This window comes from Anas platyrhynchos, chromosome 8 (genome assembly GCF_047663525.1).
Source record: "Anas platyrhynchos isolate ZD024472 breed Pekin duck chromosome 8, IASCAAS_PekinDuck_T2T, whole genome shotgun sequence".
Lineage (NCBI taxonomy): Eukaryota > Metazoa > Chordata > Aves > Anseriformes > Anatidae > Anas > Anas platyrhynchos.
The window spans coordinates 30,965,660-30,987,566 of record NC_092594.1 but is presented as its reverse complement, the minus strand read 5'-3'; the positions used below and the strand labels follow the sequence as shown (position 1 = coordinate 30,987,566).

Here is a 21,907-nt window from a genome sequence, read left to right as displayed (position 1 = left end):
CAGTTTGCCCAACTTTCCAACAGCCTTGAAAAGAAACTTCAAGGAGGGGGTTCAGCAGACTGAATGAGACATTTCTCCAAGAAAGCCCCTCCCGGAGCCCCCTCTCGCTACCATATTGAGAGAAACAAAATCTTCACAAATGTTTAAGTACAATATGGGTTTGGCAAGGGGGTTTCTTTTCTTTTTCTTTTTCTCTTTTTTTTTTTTTTTTTGAAGATGATTTCTAAAGACACGGGAACATTTGTACAAATAAGGCGCAGATGGGAGTGGGGCGGGGGAGCACACTGGAGCTGAATATCTGGGAAGGGAGGTGAAATGGTTTTCAGCTGGGAAGGAAGTGGAGAAACAGAGATTAAAACCCCCTTAGACTTTCCCACCACTCATAAATAATACATTAAATTGCACTTATTGCTTTCTGCTCACTGAGAAGCACTGGGCAAAGGCCTTGAGTCCCGTAGAAAATCCTGGGGGAATGGCAGGATCAGGAGGTAGAAATGGGGGAAAAAGAGTGATATTTTGGGAAGCTGTCTGAAAGGATGGGAGACTAAAAATAACATGCCAAGCCTATGCTCATACATGTGGCACACACCTGCGTAGACACACACGGAGCTACATAGAAAGGTTTTCTCCTGCTGGCAACATGCACGAGGCCAGCCCTACCTACACACACTTAGGCACACAGACGTGCAGTCTGGGCACAAATATGCTCAAGGAGTGAAACAGATGTATGCACGCCCAGAGATACATACAGGGGTGTAAGTGCACAGAGGGATGGGCTTCAGTAGTAGGTGCACATCCACGGGTCCATCACATCTGTGTACGCATGCACACAAGGAGGTGGGCAAAAGATGCAGAGGAACAGGCAGATGAACTTGTGGCAATGGCCACATCCCCCTGCACCATACAGACACTTGATAAGTCACTAAAGTCATCTCAGTAATTCACTTGGTAACTCACTAAAGTCATTTAGAGTCGGGAAAGGCACTCTGTAAAGTGATGATCGGAACAACTTTGCACCACAGGTTTTCAGCTGAAAATCCCCAGCCTGTGTGTTTTCGCTGCTAACCCACCGTTTGTTTAGCAGCCCTTCAGAGCAAACTAAGCAAAATACGCACAGCCTGCTGAGAGCCATCTTCGGCTGAAGGACACCGACCTTTATCTGCAGCTAAAAATTCCTCCGCAAATCAATGCCATGCAGTCATTAGTTCCTCACGAACCGGCCTAATGGGCCATCGCTTCTCCGCCCAAGAAAAGGAAAACACAGCCCTGCTCCTAACCCGGACCTAATTGCACAGGCCAAGAGTGGCAAAGGTGGGGGAGCCTTTGTTTATTGCTTCCATCCTTTGGCAGTAGCACCGCCGAGAAGTGTTGCTCTAAATATTTGTCTTTCTGCCCGGCTGTCTGTCTGTCAGCATGTATGTCTGGAGAAACACTCCAAGTATAGACACATAAACACGAAGCGATAACCATGTGTAGTTGTACACACAGTGCACAAATACAGCGTATCACGATAGGCATGTGTGTGTGTATATATATATACACACCAAATTAAACACAAGCATATATATCTCTTGGGCATTTTATTTTACCACCCGATTATTAGCAGTGGTAGCAGTAATAGACATATTTCTGTAGAGCTAGACCAGTAACATAAGAGCATATTATCCTTTTAGGAAAGTAATTAGCATCAGGGATCTGATTCCTTTTGCTACCCTTCTAATTAATTATACTTGGTAATGCCGTCATTAAGAAGAGCGGAGTGTTTGTTCTTTTAATCTCCGTGTAAGGGACATGAGTTGGGAACAAGCTGCTTTGGGGTAGGTTTGCTGCGCTCTTTATTCCACCACTCAGCCCTCCGCTTTTCTTTTCATTTTCTTTTTTTTTCCAGCCAGAGCCTGCACCCCCCCAAACAAAACAACCCCAAACAACTCCCCCCAAAACCTCGCTCAAACTCCTCCCCGCTCAAAAAAAAAAAAAAAAAAAAAAAAAAAGGAAAAACTAGGAAACACAGTGAATTAAAGGAGTCTTGACTTAAAAACGACCCATATGTTTGCAAATGCTTTCCAAATGATCCCTTTCTGAATCCGTGTGTTGTGCGCGGGGCGGCGGGCGGGGGGACACCCCGCTACAGATTGCGGCTCTGATCCCGGGGTTTTTTCCTGAGCTCGGGGGCTGTCTGTGACCCTTCTGCCAGGGGTCGGTGCACTCGCCCCGAGGGCGGCTGTCCCCACTGCTCTGGCACAACCGCCGGCCCCGCTCCCACACGTGGGGTCCCGGATCTAAACCGCTAATTGCACGGGTTCACAGATCCTCCAGCGCAGCGCCTCGCCGAAAACCGGCTCCTCGCCGGGCCCGCATCTCTTGGGGACCACACACAAGCACCGCACAGAGCCTTTGTGTGGCAGAAAAAAGGGGACGCATAATAGAAAGGGCGAGAAAGAGAAAAAGAGTTGGTAAACACATTGGCTGCGGTACCTAGAAACCACGGCAGTGCGACAGGTTCCCAAGAGAAGATCAAAAGTTGGCCTTTGGGATAAGCAACTGAGCAAACTCAAGTATGTTTCTATAATGAACTGCACAAAAGCAGCAGGAGGGGCACTGTGCTGGACTCAATGAGCTGCTCATAATGCGCTGATATGTATATTATATAGATATTCCTCTACCTGGCGCCCGCGTCCTGCCCAACATAGGTGTGTGCGTGGGCAAAGTACAGCACATAAATCTGCCATACGCCCCATGCACCAGGCATTATGTAAATAGATGTGCTCCGCAAAGATTTTTGCATGCATTTCTCTCCACAGGGAAGTGGAGCCAAAAATTCAGAGCTATACCATGAGAGCTCAGTGCGGGTAAGTATACAACTTTATGTTGTAGAGACGTGTGGGTTTATGGGCACTGGGTCTGTTTAAATAGTGCTGATGACACAAAATATGTGCATGTACATCACACATACTGAAAAAAAAAATCTATGCCTTTAAGTGCCCACTTTACCTAGTCACATAGTTCTGTGTATATATTTCAGTTGCAGAGATGTACAATTGATCCTGGGTGCAGCGTGCACAGATGGCTGTGTGCATATTGTCATTGTGTATGGGCTACTTTTACTTATCATAGAAAATATCATGCTAACACTGCTCAAAAATATTGTATTTTTCACTCAAATATACATAGTGACAACTTTACTGAGAAGATGGGATGTGTTTTTGTATTACAAAACTTCAGGAGCCTGAAAGATCATTAATAGTCATTTATCTGTCACCTGACATGACATCTGTCATGTCACTTAGCTTTCCATTAAGAAGAACAGGGAGCAGTTGTATTAAGTTATGTCCCAGCTATCTTCTTAAAAAGAAAAGCCCCCATTTGTTCCAGGAGCTAATATGCTAGTTTCCTTCACTGCTACTCACTGAGGCAGTAAGCATGGATGTGACAGCCAAATGGCTGATATAAATGCACATGGACATTTAAGGTCCAAAAGGAACATAATACAGTGTAATCCCAATTTAACATTATTTTAAAATAACAGGGAAACACTTGAACTCTCCCTACATAATCATATGAGTTTTGCCCTGGATACGATTACGTGTTTTTCAGGCATGGTTAGCCATATGTCTAAACTGAAATTAGACAAAAACAAACCAGGCAACTTAGTAGTGCCTCGTGCTGAGCTCAGCACTTTTTAAAAGGGACAATATTGAACTCATTCAACTGAAGTGTAGTCATAGCGATTGCTTCATTGAGAGAAATATGTTGTTAGAAAACTAAGTGGGCACAGGAGCTGAGAGTAGTTCATTGCTTTAGAAGGGGAGCACCTGATGTGACCTAATTATTTAGCCTGCAGTATAAGTTACAATCAGTTTGAATCCCATGCGGTAAATCTTTACCTTAATGAGCACTGGTTTCTTAAAAACACAGACAGTCTCTTCTCTCTACTAATTCATAGTCCTTCACTAAGAGTATGTCTCTCCTTAACGAAATAACCGGTATGAACTTGTAAAGAAATATACCAGTGGGGACTGGGAAGGGTCAATCCATGAAAACTTGTGTGGGGAGTATCTGAGCTGGACAGGAAAGAAGAAAACCAGTGTAGAGCTGTTGGTAATAGTTTTTTTGTTTTGTTTTTTTTTTTTTTTAGTTATTTTTTGTCATTGCAGGCTCTTTTGGGGGCTCACAGCTGAGCAGGCTGGTTTAGGGGGGCAGCATGTTAAGATGTGCTTTGCATTGCTGATGAGGCAATGGCATCAGGCTTCTAATGGAGACCATCGTAGGAATGAGTGCTTAAAGTCATCTCCAGTTTGACTCTCTCATCTTTCTGGAGGATCCACCTCACTCTTGAGTGATTTTAGAAGGAGACTAACTAACTAACTAGCTGATGCTAAGCAGTTTTCATATGTTCTGAATCCGCAGGTTCCCAGACCAATCATTTTAAGCCTCCAGAGGATGGACCACCTGCTCTCAGATGACTGTTGAAATCATCTCAAAGTAGCTCCTAGGATCTTCACGCTGTGGTCTGAGAAACACAGGGGAAAGATGACTCCTTCCCCAGAAGATGTGGCCTTTTGCAGCTCTGCAGCAAAAGGTTTCATGCTGCTTACACAGAACTAAGCACACTCCTTGCTCTTGCTGGTCATCACCTTTCTTTTAACCACTCCTACAGGTGAGACAAGTTGAGCCAAATGCCAGCAGTGTGTGCAATGGTACAAAGTCCTCATCAATAAGCAGCTTGGAAGCCACCTGCAGTCAAAGTGCTGTACCACGGCCTCAGCAGAAGCCACCTGAGAAGCATCTTGGCTTTTGGGGACCAACTTTACGATGCAAAGGGCTTTGTCTGTGCCTCCCTGGCTGCACTGTTGGTTGGGTAGAGAGTGAGACTGATGCTTCCCTGGGATCTTTCCTGTGTGGGTTGCTGGGGTTTGTGTGCCTTGCACCAGCTGTACAAGTGGGCTGGGAAGGAGCAGCTGGGGGAGCAGAGGAACACCTCCAAGTCTCACAATTGCCATCAGGGATAAGGCTACTTTCATGCCAGCCTTGGAGCTGTCACATGCAGCACTAGTGTCTGTTTATTTACAAGAAAAGAGTCTTTCTGACACCACTATGTGCCTTTCCTTTGGCTGACGGCTGAAGAAAGTGATGGAGCTCAGGCTGCCAGGAAGCTTGGGAGGAATTTTAGGAATGTGTCAATTAGCTGGAGAGAGTGATTAGCAGTGATTCATAGGGGCTTAGTGCCTCTTCCTCGCTGCTTTCTGGCCACATGACTCGACAGGTGAGTTTGCCCAACTTGTGCTCATTTTGGCCGCTCGAGCCCATTTTGCAGCTGATGACTTAAGAGGTGTCACTTCCCCAGCAGTAGCTGGGTGTGAGTTCAGCCTGGGTGTGAGCTGGGTGTGAGTTACAAGCTGAGAGGGAAGATGGAAGTTATTCCAAGTCAACATCCTCCAGAGTCTTTAAATACTTCAGTTCACCTCAGCCCCGCCGAATGCGGTCCCTTCGCTTGGCTATAGCTTTTCTGTCAGCCTCCCACACTCTGCATAAAACCAAACTCCAGCCCTCTGTGTCCTTTAAATTATTTGCCTTTATTGTACAAGCTCCAAGAACAAAGCTAAAGAAAAACAATGAAAATAAACAAATTTTAAACACAACCACATTTCATGCCCATTCCTCAAGCCAAGCTCTTGTTATTCCAGAGAGCGGGGCCACAAGTATGAAGGACAAAAAGTGATAAACGAGTTCATCAGACAACCAGCAGATCATGGTTCTTGCTCAAGAAAAAGTAGCTCACAGTGCTCTTTTTAGGTCATAGATACCATGAGACTTCATTAATGACTCACAAAGTGCGCAGAGAGCTTTAAATGAAAACTATTTTCTTTGTGTGCAAAATAAACTGATATTAATGGCTGGAGCAGGAACAAGTTGGCAAGCTATAGGCAGACCACAGTGTGGTCAGCACAAATTACTGTCATTTGCTGGAATAATTGCAGTGGCAACTGTTGCTGTTGTTGCTAAGTGTTGTTTTTTTTTTTTTTTTTCTTTTTTCCCTGTGTGTCTTTGTGGTGCACACTATTTATGGCCGGATTCTGCCATTCCCGTGGATTCAAGGCTGCCCCCTCTGAGATCTGGATCATCCTGGCTCAGTCTATTCTTAAGGGTGGACAAAACTCCCCCCAGCTACACTCACTGCCCGAGGCAGGTGACTCTATTCACATCAGATTTTGCGGAGCGTAGGAAGAGATTATGGCTTATTCTCTTGCAATTTAGTGGCTGCACCCCCTAAGTTGGCGGGCAGGAGGGGGTGGACAGTTGTGCAATGTGCCCGGTGTCCTGACACGTGATGGAAGGACGCCCCGTGCCATTTGGCAGGCACGTGGCTTGGAACTTGCGCAGAGCTGCTGGCTGTCTCCAGCGTCCTACATCGGTCACATAGGACCTTGGTGTGGGGAGGATTCATGGCATCATGCTGGGTGTCAGCGACTTCCCTGGGGGAACAGAAATCAGAAGAGAAGGTCTAAAGCCTTCTTTCTCCTTTTACTTCTGTATCCAAAGAAAAGTAACTGAATTGCGCAGGAGCAAAAGCTGATCACCAGAACGGAGTCTTAACAGAAAGAATGGAAGAAACACACATCGCAAACCAAGGAAAGGATTAAAGAGACAAGAGTGTATTTTTTTTCCAGTCACTAGAAGCATTTTAAATATTGTGAACCAGAGAGCTGATTTATTAGCATCCAATTACCCTATGAGAGCAGAACAAAGAGCCGAAGCTGTGCCTGAAGGGAAGGTGATGCTTTCTAACACTGCTAGCCCCAAGCCCCCCCAGGGAAGTGTACCTGATAATTAAAATCAAAGAGGGCCAGGTGCAGCCTGGGCACAAAAGACAGAACAAAGAGGTGAACTGCTCCTTGAGTGAGAAAGTGCACATTTTCCTTGTTGCCTTTGACACAGCTTTGTGCTCTCAAGTGATCTCTAACTTCTGATGTGCCAGGACTCTCCATCACACACTACAGGAATATGGGAGGTGCCACCTTTGAACTCTTCATGCTCATATTTAGGCTCACAATGACACCACTCATGAACGGTGGATGCTGAGATCCCTTGTTTTATGTATCTCTGAACCTTTCCCAGTCAGGTTGCTCCCACTTTGTACTGGGGGTGCCAGATCAGAATGAGAACAAACCAGGACAGGTCTGAGCTGGGAGGTTCCCACTACCTGTCCTGCTTGTGAAAACACAAGGTCAGAAAGACCTGAATGGTCTCTGGGTTTTGGTGGCGGTGGCTGATCCAGACTCAAATCTTTGAGTCTTTTTTTTTTTTTTCCCTGTGTGTGAGAAATTTGAAAACTGGCAATATGTTCCACCTCAAAATAATTCAGATGAATGGGTATCTGAAAACTGCATCAGGAAAGCACAGCTTCAAAATCTGAAAACCAAGCATTATGGCTGAATCTTTATTTTCCATTATTAGACACAGAATAATAGATGATTTTGACTTTTCATCTCAATTAATGACCCAAAAAATACTAATATCCTGAAAAGTATTGCAGCACATAAACATCATACCCATCACAAGATAGATTAGAATGGATCAGATCTCTCCTGTTCCTCCAGTATCGGAAATACCCTTCTCCATTCTCCCTAGATGATCTGTGTTCAAAACACTGTCGTTTTGCCTTCACATTTATTTCTGCATGAAAAATATCATTTGAAAACAAATCAAAACAAGCTTTTGCTGCAAGCCATGCTTTTGGACCCTGACTTATGCTGAGCCCTCCATTAGGAGCAAGGAGTGAAATGGTTTCTCCATGCAGGAGATCACAGAGATCTGGCTGCAGCATTCTTCATGATGAATGAGTCTTTTTTGCTCCCTCTTCTTTCCCCTGCCTCCTCACCTACTTTTATCTGCATAAATATTAATACTACAACTCCTAATTAAATCCAGGAATATATTTACCTTCACAGATGAGATACTTAAGCGGCACAAGAGGGGCCTCTTGTTTCCATGAAACTTTGCAGCCTGTAAAATGCAGTGGTTCTTCCCAGGGTTATTGCTGCTCAGTAAATAATGGGAAAAGATGAGGAATATTTCTGAAATAGGTCAAGTACACTCCAAACAGAAACATGCTAATAGGGAGAGATGTAAGAACAATGTCAAATGTCAATGATCACAAAGTAGCTCCCGAATATATATTTACTGAATGCAATGCTTCTCCGCTGAACAGAGTTGACATAATGACATGCTCTTAGTGGAAACTTTCCTGGTTATTTTATCAGAGGTGTTATTATTTTATTTATTTATTTATTTATTACAGACCTGCAGCTAGAAAGTTCCTACTCTCAGAAGACAGACTCTTTGAAAAATAATAATACAATAGAGGCCTGGAAGAGGCTAACAATGCCTGTTTTTCTCAGCATGGGTTTTATAAAGCCATCAGCTTAGCTCCATTTCTCTCCACACCCAGTGAAACAGTACAGCCTAACTGGTATCGACTAAACTATTGTTTGTGGGAACATCACATGGGCTGATGCCGAAGTCCAGATAAAACACCCGAACTGCAGCTTCATTGTCCACAAAAACTTATTTCCCTGTTATGAAAAAATCTAGACTGATTTGACATGAGATGTGATAAACCCACGCTGTCTGGTCCTTATCAGCTGTGCGTGTGCAGGCAGTTTGACTGATAAGCTGTTGTACTATTCGTGCTGCAAACACTTGCAAAACCACTTCCAGGGTGGACACCAGTGGATCCATTTCAAACAGGACATGCTGAATGGGGTTTTGCAAAAATTTGTCTGGAGCCTGGCAAATCATTGCTCATGAGCTGGATGATGTGTGACGAAGCAAACCAGGAGGGCTGTTATTTCAGTAAGGCTGTGGGCAAAGTTCAACTTTTGTACTGTCCCTCCCTCTCTTCTATTCCACTGTTCCTGATTGATCAAAAACCGGTGTAACATGTCAAAGAGAAACGCTCAGCATCATGCTCAAATTAACAAGCCAGGGTGTCTTATGCAAGACACATGAGCTAAGCCTGTCCCACTGCTCACTACCAGGAAGGCCTCCACTGTGTTTATTTTCTGCTGCTGCTTCAAAACTGCCACATCCCACGAGACCAATGGGAAAAAGTATCATGGGATTTGTTTGCTTTGGATGCAGTTCAACTCAAAACCACAAAGATGGCTCCATAACCAACTTTTGATCAGAGCTGATCAAGTCCAGGGATAGGCAGACTTGGAGGGAGGTCTCTGAGAAAAGCATGGAGCAGCTCAGAGCCAGAGGAGAGTAGCAGCCAGAAAACTTGGGTCAGAAATCTAGAAAACATATTACATAAGAAATGGCTGAAAATGAGTGGGTTTGTTCAGCCTAGAAAAGGCACACACTTGTAGTCCACGAACACATGAATGAGTAGAGGGAGGTTATAGAGCTTTGTGTCATCTACGGGAGAGAGAAAGTGGTCTTGTTTAGAGTTGCAGCAAGGGGGGGATAATGTTAGACATTACAGGGAAAACTGCTCAAAGGGAAGATAGGGAAAGGCTGGAAGAGGTTGCTGAGGGAAGCTGTGGTACCTCCATCATTAAGGAGTGTCAAGAAGAGGTTCAATATGCACATGCCAGGAATGGATTAGGTCTGACCTTGTAGACCCTGGATGAAGATAAATTAACACCCTTGCAAGGCCTCTTCCCATGCTGTCTTCTAGGACTTGATACTTTGAGTACATGCAAAAATTTCTGGTCACACTTCCTCAGATACACGCACAGTTCAGTCCCCTAACTGCTGCCTCTGGTGTTTGGAGGAGGCCTCACCCAAAGTCTCATGAGAAAAGCACCAGGTAGTCCAGTCAGTGTGAGCTCCAACCCACCTCAACGCACTAAAGATGGCAGCATACATTTATGTGAGGATGAGCAAACTTCTTACCTTGGTGAATCAATTCTGGGATGCCTGGGGACCAGGACACAACATGGACCTGGCTCCATATCTGAACTGCCCCCAGGCTCAAGATATTTACATCCAAACTCTTGGTTGGGGCCTCCCTGCAACTTTCCCATGTCGGCAGTTATTGTGAGGCGCCGCATGAGGGTTTTTTTTTGTGTGTGTGTCAGGAAGCCTTTCAGGGATCCTTATTTTATCTAAATAAGGACAAAGAGCTTGTGCAGTGCCAGCGCTGCCCCACTGGAGTCAAAAGGCAGCTCTGCTCAAACGCCAGTGGCGTGAGGCCCGAAGATGTGCAGCTCCAGCGAGGACCCAGGAGGCGACAGCCTGTTCCTGCCAACCAACAACGTGGCTGTTTATCCAAAGGAACAGTGCTCTGTGTGAATGATGATAGGTTTATTTTGCAGTCAGCGTCACAAATTATGGCACTTTTCCATCTATTGTCCTATATGCTAAGTAAACATCATAAACCATTCTGTGCTATGGGCTTCTGAAAATCATAACGCAAGAGTCACCATCAAGGAACAATGAGAGAGCAAACAAGGAAGCCAAACCATATACGTTAGCTTTGTTTTCCATATGGCGGAGCAGTGTACGACTTGGTTTCTCCTGTCATGTCTTTTATGGTGTTTTTTAAAGCTACTATGCTGTGTTATATGGCTCCATTCATAAAATTAAATTGTACAGGACAGGAAATCATTCCCTTTTTCATGATCGTATCATCTAAACCCATGCTGCAGGCGACAGGGAAAAATTACTAGTCCTGATGCATATTTAAGGAGTTTCTTCTGCTGCATGGATCCCACATCAATAAGAACCTCTGCACATGCAGCAAGGCAAAAACCCACGGGGTAGACTGAAAAGATTTTTGTGTGTGCGTGTGTGTGGTTTGGTTTAATTTAAAGATGTGCAGATAGAGTTTTCACTCAGCGCGCGGTACTGATTAGTGCAAGGCAGCAAACTTGCCTGGAGATCTTATGGCCCCAGAAATCAAGCTGTGGGCTGGTAGTGATTGGAAAGGTTTAGAGGGTGATGATTTGATAATTTCTTTAGTCCAGAAGCCTGCAGAGAACACACACATGCAAAGTCTGGTCTAGGGCTGCCCGATATCCCAACTGCCCTGAACACAGGTACTGAAGGCTGGTCAGTATGGACATACTGACGTGGGACAGACCTACCTAGGGGCATCTGCAGGCAGACCCAGGCAATGGCACATATATTCCAGGCCTGTTTGGCCCACGGGCTCTGGAGGTGCTACAACCAGCTATTTAAGACTAGATAAAATAGATCTTAAATGTGCAACAATTTGAAAATGAGGAGATGAAAGATAATGCCCATCCCTAGATAATAACCCAGTCCTATCTGAGTTTGCATTGATAAATGAGCAAGGCCTAGTTCCTTGTGGCTCTCAGTCACGTCAAACCCTCATGTTGCTCTACTTGCCTAGGATGTGCACAGCACACATGGATTTCAGACACCCCCCCAGCATCCAGGCTGAAGCCACATGAACTCAAAATTCATCCCAATGCAAAATTTTCCTTGGAAAGGAGAGACAGCACGTCCTATATTTTTTATTTTAAAATAAAAATCTCTTCATGTTTTTTCTTACCTGCTGATTCTATCTTTTGGCAAAATACACCACCAGATTGAAATACTGGCTTTTGGAAAAGGGTGGTAAATCATAAATGAATGTTGTTTTCAGCATCACAATAGGGCATTTGGAGGGTTCTGTATGCTTTCCATATCCATGACATGAACACAGCTGTGTACTCACATATGAAAAACAAGCTTTCAGAACTGAACCGCAGAGATCATTTATTGTTTGGAGTCCTTTCTCAAGAGAGCTCATTACATTTTATAAAATTTAAAAAAAATAAAAAAAGGAAAAAGAAAAAAAAAAAGAAAAATAACAAATCCTTTATATTTCAGCTCTGCTCATTTAATATAACTATGACAGAATACCAAAAATCTGTGGAGCTTTAAATATAGTATAATATATTACCTTTATACTTTAAAACTCTTTCTCTTATGGCTTAAGAATGCTCCAACTCTCTTCTGCAAATGTGTACAGCAAATACAGAGTCAATTTTATGTTGCTGTACGCTGTGCATTGAATATTTCTATATGTGCACAGCTGGAAATATTAATTCTTGAGAGTCTACTTATGAGCAAATGTAGATTAAAGATCTGTTACACATAATGTATATTTACAAACGCACATCTCTCCTTACCCTGCAAAATACACATAGTTTGATCTTCAATCATTCATCTACCTGGTATATCCCATTTCCTAAGCTCTTCACTTCTCCTGCCATTGACTATCACACCAGGCAGAGCATTCACGGTGGTCATACTGGGCTGCCCTGGCAGGGAAAGGTCCCAGTTCTCTGCTGCAAAGGCATCTGACCTGGTTCTGCAAAAATCACAGGGCTCTTCACTCGTTAACCACCTCCCTGGACACAAGCACTCAAGCAATGTCTCTAAACCCTTTCCTCCCTGAGTGTCCACCAAAGCCTCTGCTATGCCATGGGTGTTTTGCTGCACTGTTCAGTGAAGGCATGCAAATCTGTGTAAGTCAATACAGTGATGCTGAAACCCTTCCCGCAGGGTTTGGGCTTGTCACCAGTTAACCCAGCTTTAAAACCTTACTTAGCTTAAAGCGAGCACGATTCAGCCCTGAAGTGGAGGGTGGGGGAAAGAGAAGGAAAGAGGGTAGACAGTATTTATCAAAAAATTGTGCTAGGGTGGGAAGTGGAGGGAAGGGAAGGGATGTCCAACTTCTTCCCTGGGCATGAGAAGTAAAAAGCACTGTGGAAAGTGAGCGAAGCTCCTTTGCATTCCTGCTGTGCCCATCTCCAGAGAGGAGAGCAAAGCACAGATGTAGGAGAAGCAGCCAAACCGCCCGGGAGATGGAAAACCCAGCCCCCTGTGCCCCCTCTCTCCCCTCCCTCCCTGCTTCTCTCCTCATCTATGTTGCTTGGGGGCTGAAAGGATTTTTTCCAGCAGTTTTGCACCCCTGTCCCTGCTGGAAGTCCCAGCCGGGTGCAGGGGCTGGATCCCCGTGGCTCTGACAGCTCCGTGCGTGGGCACTCCCGCAGCCAGGGTCCCTGCTCTCCAAAACCTAAGCACGACACTGACAGCCGGGTTTTAATCACGCAAGGGCTGATAACCATCAAACGCCGCTAATTTCCAACAAATTATCTAATCCAGATGCTTGCTGGATTTGAGTAAACACTGCACCCAACAGGATCATAAAACAAATAAGCACAAAGTGGTTTAGGGTTTCAGCTCTCGCCTCGCCTAGCCCAGTACCCTCAGATGGGGAAAAATGCAAATCAGGTGATCCTGCCCTTGTGTCTGAAACCAGATCGGTTCCTGGGGGGTCATGTGCAAGCCCCCCACATGGTGTGGGTGGGCTGTGGGGCGCTCAGGATAGCTGGTGACAGAGCAAGAGGGGTGAAGCCAACACTGCTGCAGGCAGAAACAGCGACTGAGGCTGGGAGCACAGCAGCCAGGAGGCATTTGTGGTGTGAGCGAGCAGAGGGGATTTGCAAAAACCTTGTCAGGACCGTGATTCAGCCCTGGCTCTCCCCCTGGCACATGGGGAGGTGGGACATCGCCAGCATCGCCCTGGTGGAGGAGAGCATCTCCGGCTGCTGGCTTTGCACGTACAGGCAGCTGCCCACAATCTGCCTGCCCGATGCCATTTGGCTCGCTGGCATCAAGCTGCCTCAGAAACCTCCCCAGCTGGCTTTCCAATGCAGGGAGGTATTTAAAATCCATGTGTTTGGAGAGCTGTGCACACACATGTGAACAGAGGAGCATGTTTTAGGCAGCGGGAAGCAGTTTGGGAAATGGTTAATAGTTTTTTTCCTGGCTTGAGACAAGAGACAGATCTTGTCTATTGCAGAAGAACATTTAAGCTTCAGTTTTGCAAGGGCAAAACTGTGACCTGGAGACAGACAAATGTGCATGTACGCACACACACACGTGAAGCAGAGAGATTTTTCCCTTCCTCAGGACCAGACTATTTTCTTGACTGATTCTCCTGTAGGATCACATGCAAGACAGTCCTCAAAAGGAAAGACACATTTTCTATAGCCATATAATATTTTGTGAGGTACACATCACAAAATGGCCTTTCTGCAGTGTGTAGGCAGGGTACATGATGTGTATATATATATATATAAATGTGCACTACGTATGGTCACGGACAGACGCTGTATGAACACACATGAAGTAACCATGCTCTGCCAAGTCTGGGGTCTTATTTAAGTAAAGGATTTATTTTACAAATTTCCTTACACATAAACATGCGCACACACAAACACACACACACTGGAAACATATGGGATGGAAAACATTCTTTTGCATAAATCTGCAATACTGGATTTAAAGACACAATTACCCAGAGGTTATGTAAGCTTTGAAAAAGGAGGGGGAAAAAAAAAAAAGAAAAACGTAGTATGTCTGAGCCGGCCTTCTGGTGAAGAAGGGGAAATGGCACCTCCCCACTCACAGCGTATTGTCTATTCTGTTTCAAATTGGGAAAAAAAATGTTTTCCCAATTCCATAAACAACAGCCATCCTTCTTTCAGCAATTCATGGTGGTCCTAGTTCACAAATGTTCATAAAAAAAAATAAATAGCCCCAAATATTCAGCTTCCCAACCTTTTTTTTTTTTTTTTTTTTTGCCATATGAAGAAATAAACCAGCAGTGTTGCCTGTTCCCAAGAATTTTCCATCTTCCCCCTTCGCAGCTAAAGCTGATCTCTCCTTGCTGCTTCCCTCCCCTCTGCTCCCCCTCCAGCTCCTTGTATGTATAATCTCCTGCTCCCCTCCAAGTGTGTTATTTGGTTTTGGAATTATATCTATTTACCCGGAGTGGAAGTTGCACAACGGATGTGTTTATGCGAGAAAATTATATCACTGACAAACGCTGATTGGCATGTGGACATTGCAAGAGAAAACTACAGAGGACATTTTCATCAGCTTGGAATAACACAATGATTGTGTTTTCAGCAGAGCTAATGGATCACATACCCCTGCTCACTCTGATAGCTGTTTACACAAAGGACGGCTTCCCAGATGCAGCCAAAAGAAAAAAAAAAAAAAAAAGAAAAAAAAAAGAAAAAAAAAGCTTGGAATAAGAAAACCCATCCCAGCAAACACAGTAATAATAGCAATAATGGGTGATTGGGGATAATCCTCCAAAGGAGGAGGATGGGGCTCTCATTTGCACTAAGATCCCTTCACAGAGGAAAAGGGGCATCGAAGAGGGTGCAGAGGATGTGGTGCATGCAGGGCTGGGGGGATGACCCCTCTCCCCAGCTCATGAGTGCTCCTGGTCCCACCTGGCTTCGTCTGGGCTTCAGGAGGCTTCCTCCAGCTGGGGACTTCAGTGAGGTTGGTGCTTGGGGCAGGGAACTTATTTTCTTGTCTTTCAGCAAAGAGAAAGTTGGATTTTTAACGTGGAAAGACAATGATACCGACCATCTGGTCAGTCTCCTCTCTTGAAAATACTCTCCCCATCTTGAAACAAAAATAAGGGAGAGAAGTGTACATGGGCACAGGAATCAGAGTCCCCTCCTCACCTGAAAGTCTCCTCCCTTCTCATCATGCACTTGGCCTTCTCTGAAGCTCACCTATTTATCATGCAAATATGTATATCAGGAACAAAGCTCCCAGCCCAGGGAAGAGACGTTGCGCACACTTCCACCACTGAGTCACCAGGGTATGCCAGATGAGATCAACAGAGAGAAATACTCGTTTTTTTCAAACATGGTTTGGAGACCAGATCTGCAACATCCATTTTACCTATCCCCATATTTTCCCTTCTTTCTTTTTCTTTTTTTATTATTATTTTTTAAAGGTGCCGTTCATCTAAAGATCAAACAAACGATGTCTCCTTGGAATCCACACTGCTCTTCTACTGCATGCTCCCAATTTCACATCTATTCCTGCCTTTGAGAAATCCAAATCTGCCACATGGTGTCCAGCAAAACCTGCCTGATTTTGCTCTTTATTGCTTTTTGCATGCCTCGGTGTTTAAAAAGACCCATCTTTTGAACAGCAGCTCACAATCTGATAATATTTCTCTTTGAAAAGTCAACATACTATCCTTGTTTCGAATTCAATTATACAGCAGGCTTTCTCTCCATGGTATGCAAGCACTGTATTTAGGTTATATTAAATTATGTTTTAATAACATCCACTGGCTTTTTTTATCCACCTCAGTCTTTAAAAGTCTTAGTCCCTCCAAAGGAGGGGGGGAAGCAGTTTATTAATGCATCACTTCAGAATTGTTTTTTAATTGGAAACATTTTGCAGAGAAAAGACCATTAATAAAATTCGATTCCAAATCAAACTTCTCTGTGTATGTTATTTTTACTCTGCAGTCAAACGCTTTTATTAGATTTAAAACTTTCACTGTTCTTTTTTATCTCTAGCTGTATAATGTTCTACAATAAAAAAAAAAAAAAAAAAAAAAAAAAGGTCCTAGCGACTCCGAAGTCTGGCAAAATAATATACTTTTTTGGATGTCTGTGTATGTTGCCAATTAGTTTTGCTGTAAATACAGACCTCCATCCATCATCAGTCTCTGGGTGGCTATAAGAGATCTAATTTGTTTCAGATGCCTTGTGCTTTCCGAGCTATTCACCAACTCTGCTGACCTGCTGCGAAGACCAAAAGCTGCAGAAGGATGACTGACAAGGGAAACTGGAGTGAGACCTATCTGCTCAGGGCCTGATCCTGCCTCCCAAACGAGGAAGGAAGCGAGCTCCCCCCCTCCACCCCCCTCCTTTTCTCTCTCTCCTCATTTCAGAAGCTCGCAGCTTTGGAGAGGAGCGCGAAGGCATAGGACCCGTGTTAGGGAGGCTATGACAGGGTAATGGAAAACTCTCCTCCTCGATCCCTTCTCCCACCTCCCCTCTCCTCCTTTTACAAGCCGTGCTTCAAACCTCCCATTCCCCAGGAATTTTACGAATGCCTGAGCCGAGCCAAAATAAACTCGTAAAGAAAAAGTTTCAAAAAAAGGTCACAGACCCATACGGCAAGTGCGAACCGGCAAATATCAAACCTTGGGCCAAGCAGCATGGGGAGGGAGCCCTAGGGCCATATGCAGCCTGGCCACATGCTGTTTGTCAACCCAAAGAGGATTCGATTCCTTGGTTCCCGCGCCCAGGCCCTGCCAGCTTTGTGTCCCTCCCCGTGGGCATCCCGTTGGCCCCAAGAAGGCACCCATGGAGGGATCAGCACCTCCAAAAAAGCACAAAGTGGGGACAACTTTTCATCCTGGGACTTTCATGCTGGGGAGGACTGAATCAGATCTGCAGGCTTGGGGGCTCATAGCAAAGAGCCAGAAATGTCCCTCAAAATTGTTTTTCCACAGATAATTAGGATTCCTGTCAAATGCATTGTTTGTGCATGTGTGCAGAACGTGTCTTCTTTTCTGCAGAAATAATCCCGACTTGTTTAGGGGCAATTAAAAAATAAAAATAATTTAAAAGAAAGAAAAAAAGAGAGAAAAAAAAAATTGCCAGACTGAAAAATGTGACCCTCATACCAGAGAGGCTCAGATCTGCGGTCCCCAAAGGGTAGGGCCTGGGTGGGAGCATCCCCAGCCCTCCTGATGTGGTCACGTAGGAGGCAGCTCAAGAGACGCTGGGATAAGGCATCAAAGGAGGGAGCTTGGCTCAGCAGGATCCGCTCAAGGGTGCTGGAGAGGAGTTCTGGGTGCTGATTGTTGTTGCAATTGCTGAAGCGTTTTGCATGGGAAAGCTGCTGGATAACAAACCGTGATAGAAACAGTTCTTTAAGCTGAGACCAGAACAGCTGAGGAAGGAGCCAGCCTGCAAAGGACAGCCGCTGGGAATGAGAGCAAGGCTCTTGCTTCCTTGTGCTCCAGCCCTTCCAGCACAGGCACTTGCACACTCTGCTCAGTCCGCACCCAACAGACAGGCTCCTCTACAAAATCCTTTCCCTTCCTTGTTTCCCAGTTCTGCTCCAGAGGTGTTTTTGTGATCCAGAACACGCGTGTGCTCAGGATCAGTGTGTACAGATCACCCCCATGAGGTCAAAAACTTGTCCCAACACAGAAAGCTGCAGACAGCCATTTGTGAGGCCACACAGTGAAGCAGACTGGTGAACTGATCCAGCAGAAAATGAATCCTGCTACAAAGAAGTAGAGTTTATGGGTGCATCCACCAGGAGAAAGGTGCACCTGGGAGTGAGGAGCAGAAGGAAGGGCTGGGAGGGCTTAAATTAACATCTTTGCTAAAGTGAAATGAAATGAAACAAAATGTAATGAAATGAGATGAAACAAAACAAAACACAGAATTGCACTAGCTTTTTTGAAGCAGAAAGGTCTGTAAGTGCCCTACGGTGTCCAAGGATAAGATTGCTTTAGGGGAAAAGGATGCAAGTTGCTCCCTGCCCTGGCACCACGTGCCCTGGTAGGGGACATTATCAGAAACCCACCCCTGCTGGCAGCACAAGCAAAGATGGGCATCGTGGGGAGAGCACCTGAGCCCCCAGGACCTGCTGGGACAGCTGGGGACGCTCATGTCCTAACCCACGCTAGCACTGCTGGCACCTGTCCAGGCACACTGTTCCAGACATACTTGTGAAAATGTGATGGCACTTCTGGAAATGAGCATCGCTGTTCCAGTGCTCAGGGAGGGGAGGAAAGTGACAGGGGATCCTCCTTTTTCTGTTGCAGGGCATGCTTCATTTTCGTTGTGCTGGGGGGGCGGGAGGGGGCAGAATTACTTTTACTCCAAACCATATGTAGAGCATCAACAAATGCACATCCTGTGAAGTTGGGCGTGTTGCAAGAGGGATTACAATGCAGGCAATTTATAGCAGCTGCCTTAGTAGCCTCTTCTTCCACGCATTATTCTGTCAACATTGTATTTTCCTTGGAAAAACATCTACAGTAGTTTAAATCTCTTTACTGAAAACAGATCTACTACAGGTGCTTTAGAGTTCATCCACGGGATATGAGAAGGTTGAACGTCCCCAAGAAAGGGAAATTTATGTCAGTAATGACTAATTGATTTGCTTGGCTTTAAAATCCCTAATGTATTTTCACATTTTTCCCTCCCTTCTATTTTACAGTGCTAATAAAAGAAGCTACATCATATATTTGTGTTATATGTGGGTTTATTCTGGGAAATCCTTACTTTTGCAATGTGTTTATGTTTTCCCTCATTTCCTTTTACCTTTCCTTTATAAAAGGGCTTGTTTTTATAGCAAATCAATAGGTTAAAGGTGAACATTAATGAAAAAAAAAAAAAAAAAAGTGTGTTTGGAAAATATATGGTGAAAACAAGGCCAAACTGGAAACCAAATCTTTGTTCACTGGAAATTAAAGACACGCTTTCCACATTGAAGTGGTCTAAATGCAATATATTGTGGTAGGGCAGAGTGAGAACTGCACACTCCTCTCCAAAGGCTCCCAAACCCGCCCCCACCCCAAAAGTCTCCAGAAATGTTCTGATCCTCATAGGGATGAGGCGAAGGGTTAGTGCACCCCTGTTGGGGGTCGTTTATGGAAAAGGTTCCTGCAAGATCCTTTGCAAAAATAAATATTTTTACTAAATCCCTGGAGCTCCTTGCAATTCCCCCTGCTCACAATTATAATTTCCCCATTAGGAAACTTCCTTGAAAAAACCACTTTGGCTCAATAGGAATGTGTTTTTTCAACAAAGCTGAAACATTTTGATTTCAGCCTTTTTCTTTTTCTTTTTTTCACTTTGCTCTACAATCATTCATCATGCTCCAACACAGAGCATTCAACAACAGCAGAATGGCAATGTCATACAGAAGAGTCAAACCCGCTGCTCTGCTTCCATTTTGGGGGAAAATATTGTTCCATTTTGAGGGAGGGACAAAAAGTAAAATAAAATAGAATAAAATAAAATAAAATAACAATAAAAACAATAACAATTAAAACAATAACAATAAAAACAATAACAATAAAAATAAAACTGTGGTGACAGCAAAACAATTCCCTTAAACTTCGTAATTTCCAAGGTAGCAGAAATTGATTCTGCCAAGGGTTTTGTTAATGCTGTCACAGCGTGTGCCAGCCTGACCAGACATCCACTTGGACATGTAGACAAGGGCCCTTTTAAGATAACCAGAAAATTTCAGCTGAGTTTAATGCACAGAGATGGGCACAGACAGCTTTGGAGGTCTTAGTAGCTCTCCCATGGACTGAAGAGTCCTGTTGGACCAACTCATTTCACTGCGCTGTGCCTCAATTTCTATCTGTGCTCTGAGGTGAGCAATGGGAAACACCTTTTACAGCATGTTTTGAGATTTACAAGTGACATTTTATCACAATGTGGTACAATGCTCAAAGTATCCGAGCATACCACAGTTTCTGACTTCACACTATTTACAAGCTAAAATTACTGAGAAGGCTGTTAATAGTTAAAATCACTCAATTAGGGCTGTAGTCAGCCCCACTAACCAAGCAGAGAACAAAATTATTTACAAAACCACTTGAAAGGACATCAAAAGAAAGAATTCGGTTGCCTTTAAAATAAAATCTTCAGCTCTGTGAAATTCATGTCATTCTGCCCAGAAAACTCTCCTTACTAAACATGCATTTTGATTTAAAATGAGAATACTGAAGGGATACTCCATGAATCACTGAAAGCCAGCTAGGAACAGAGGCATTCCTTTAAATTATAAGGAGTAGAGCAGAGACTGGGCTAGGGAACACGAGGTCTCCATATGTCTCTATATGTGTCCATACAGGCTCCTGCACACGATTTATAAACACCCTATGGAGCAGGGAACCTAACTTGCAAGCTGACAAAACCTGTGGAGGTTACAGAACGGATGGTTGCCCATTTCCTCCTGGGATCCTACTGCCAAGATCTTCTGGGATGCAATCCGTTCTAAAATCAATTAATTGTTACAAGGACCACTCCCGCTGAACCTTGCAATATCCATCCTTTGCCACTGTCTAATCGAGTTATTACCCTCAGGTCACGGGAGCTTTGGCACACCAAAGCGTGCACATGGTGGTGTGTGTTGCTGGAAGCTATTATCTCAGGGAGCTCACAGGATACGACAACTTGGGGATGTTGTTTCCACTGAGAACCAGAAATCACTTTCTGGGCTGACTGATGTTTGAAGAGGGGCCATCTGTGCTGCCCAAATTGATGCTGACAACTGTGTTTGATGTCTCTGTCTCAAATAGTAAAGAAAAATCACTGTTTTGTTTTCTCGACTCTGCATTTTCTAACTTTGTGTCAGTGGAGGATAAGAAGAAAATTGATAGACTCATGCTGCAGGAAAAGAGATTTTGTAAAATATCAGGGAAAAAGAACAGCACTTTTAAACAGGAAGGGTTGCAAAAGCCTGGAATAGGTTGTCTGGAGAGGTGGTGGGACCTCTGAAAGAAAGGCCATTAAGAACAGGTTAAACAAACAACTGTCCAAGAGGTTTAGGCAGAGCCAGTCCTTGCTTGGGGCAGGAGGTGGACAAAGATGACCTCTGATGGCCATTTCCAACACTATTATCTGTTCTTAATAATGCTTGAATATCCTGTTGTGTTTTAGGTTGAGGGTCTTTCTTACAAGGCGCTTTCTCAAAATGCTGTCCAGAGTTAATTAACTCATACCCAAGGGGCTGGAATGGACATCTGTGAGAGCATAAACCCCTACTTCTTTACTCAAAGAAGCACAAGAGATAGCTGTGACCCACACATAGATAGATGTGACCCAGTGAGGAACTTTGCCACCCCAGACCTCACAGCTGCAGGACGGACCCATTGGGCGTCCTGCTGGCAACGTTTGCAGGGAGCTGCCCCATGGCCCTGCTTCAGGACTACAACCACACATGGCCTGGAATCAAGGAGCCATCAGACTGGCCAAGAGCAGAGCCACTGCCTCAGAAAACAGGAGAGAGCTGTCAGAAGAAGGAGCAGTTCAGGAGCAGAAAATCCAGAGGATTATTTTAAGTTACTTTATTA

General features: G+C 44.5%; 2 long non-coding RNA genes across 5 annotated transcripts in view; one reads left to right on the top strand and one right to left on the bottom strand.

The window, feature by feature from the left end:
• LOC113844333 (uncharacterized) overlaps positions 1 to 21,907 on the bottom strand; it is a 194,535-nt gene that overhangs the window by 26,058 nt on the left and 146,570 nt on the right. The window lies entirely within an intron of this gene.
• On the top strand, positions 3,853 to 5,992 carry LOC110354127 (uncharacterized). 2 transcript variants are annotated; one of them, XR_005267634.2, is made up of 2 exons: positions 3,853 to 3,983; positions 4,136 to 5,992. It is a non-coding gene; the product is annotated as an uncharacterized lncRNA (long non-coding RNA). The 2 variants fall into 2 exon arrangements; XR_005267633.2 differs by having other exon boundaries at positions 3,871 to 3,983; positions 4,408 to 5,992.